Consider the following 2,334-nt stretch of genomic DNA (forward strand, 5'->3'; position numbering starts at 1 on the left):
GAGAGAGTGTGTGTGTGTGTGTGTGAGAGTGAGTGAGTGTGTGTGTGTGATCTGAGCTGGTCCTGCGTGAGCTGAATGAAGAATCAGCGCTCGACTGCTCAAACAGGAAGATGCCACTATATGAGAATGTGAGTTGGCAGAAGGTGGACTAGATCTGTTGGGGGAAAGGCTGGTTACTAGGGTGTTCCTATTCAGTTGCTCAAGTGTTCTGAGCGGTTGTTGTGTGGCTCTAAATCTTAACTATTGAAGAAGCTCTCTACTGATTCATCTATTGTGACATGTTTCACTGTTTGACACGTTTCATATTGATCACAGCATCATGACTGCAGGAGAATAAATCAAAGAATTAAAAATCACAAACGTGATCACTTTAAAATCTCAAATGTTTCTCAAGACTCAAATGAAGACTGCTGCTGCTTGGATGTTTTTCTAGAAGACTCCAGTAATCTCATGCGTTTGCAATCAAAAAGCTTGAGATCTCGATATGACTTCATATATTTCGCATTAAAAGTGCGGTATGTAATACTGACAGCTAGTGGTTGAAATGGGTCCTGCAGTTCAAACTCATTAAGACTTGATGCTCATGCGGGTTGCCAGATTGAGGACACCAGCCATACACTGTAAACTGATGAGTTCGTTTATCTACGTTTTAATATTCCTCTGCTCAGAGCTCTTTCAGATGGATGCCGAGGCTTTTTAGGTCGGGTAGAATCTGCGATCTCTGACCCAGTTCGTTCGCTACAGTACATTTTGTTTTCCACCAACTGGCAACCCGGAGTGTAGAAATCCTATTGGCTGAACTGGCAGTGGGCGGAGTCACACAGACCAAAACAAAAACAGACATTACGACACATTTCAAAGCAGAATAACTGGCTGTAGTGCTGTTTTTCAGATAAACAAGTATGTGAACGTAGCATGTTATCTGCAAACATTAAGGTATTTTTATGCTTTAGTACGGTCAAAAAATTATATACAACCGCTTTAAATGACCTGAACTGCTCGTCACAACACATCTCTACAGCACGAGACGTTCATATTACAAAAGGCCAAACTCATGCTGATATCGGTTCCACACGAGCGTTCAGCCTGCATCTGAGAGCGGGAAACACTGTGAGATCAAATCTGTTACTAATGAGTCACGGCCATAATTAGAGCACACAGGACGAATCGGCTGAAAGGTTGCTATGACATCTACATTCTAGAGACATTTAGAGAAATTCCACAATTCTCAATACCACAGCAGAATACTAGGGCAACTAATATTAGTGGGGGAAAAAAAAGGCAATTATTAAAAATAATTAAACGATTAGTAATAAAAAAATTAATAAAAAAGGCAAAGGACAAATACTATAGAGAAAAGATGCAAATGAAACAAACAGTGCAAGTCTAAAGTATTCAACAGCCTATTACAGACATTGAATATTTTAATGTAAAATAAAACAGCATAGTCTTCACTGTAAGAATTAAACTTGCTTTGTTTCTTATTAATGCTACAAAAGTCCTTCAGTCAAGAGCAGCGAGTAATTTTGTTGTTTGATTAATATTAATCACACAGTCAGCAGCAGGAATATTAGGCTGCTGTCACTTTAAGAGCCGCATGGATCCAGCACGTGTTTTCATTCTCAACGGTTTACGTTCATATATTGCATAACAGACGAGAGTTTATGTGATTAATAATCACCAAACGCCGCATTTTGACACATTTTTGCGTGTATAAAAGCATCGGAATCCTTTGATGTCTTTGTTGGTGATGATAGTGGTGCTTAACAGAGTTAACATGTTTTACTATGGTATTTAGGTAGAACCTATGGTGATCATGGTACATTTTTAGAAATTATACAGTATTTACAATTAAATAAATGTAAGAAGCTGCGTTAATGACAGCCACAGACAGTATTTATGATGCTGTGAATTCAGAAATGCTGAACTCAACATCACTTTATCAGAGATTCTCAAACAAAGAGCAAATATTTATTGAGATTTTAAGTTAATATTTCAAGAATTTAACAACACATTCACATGACATGCAGCTAAACAATTAAAACATTAAATTTTTTTGTAAGCGTTTTATTTTGATTTGTTTTTATTTTTACATTATTTATTTTAAAATTACTTAAATTTTTAAATTTTTATGATTTAATTAAACTTAAGCAAGTGTTTTATTTTGATTGTTTTCATTTTAATTGATCTACTTTTATGATTTCATGATTTTTACGAAACCCTGACCTAACACAGCATTACACAATGAAACCCACACAGAACTGCAATTAAAAATACAATATTTCATATTTTGTAGTTCTACCATAAAAACACACTGTAGAAAATCCTGGCACA

This window comes from Sinocyclocheilus grahami, unplaced genomic scaffold (assembly GCF_001515645.1).
Source record: "Sinocyclocheilus grahami isolate Dianchi unplaced genomic scaffold, SAMN03320097.WGS_v1.1 scaffold683.1, whole genome shotgun sequence".
NCBI classification, from domain to species: Eukaryota; Metazoa; Chordata; class Actinopteri; order Cypriniformes; family Cyprinidae; genus Sinocyclocheilus; species Sinocyclocheilus grahami.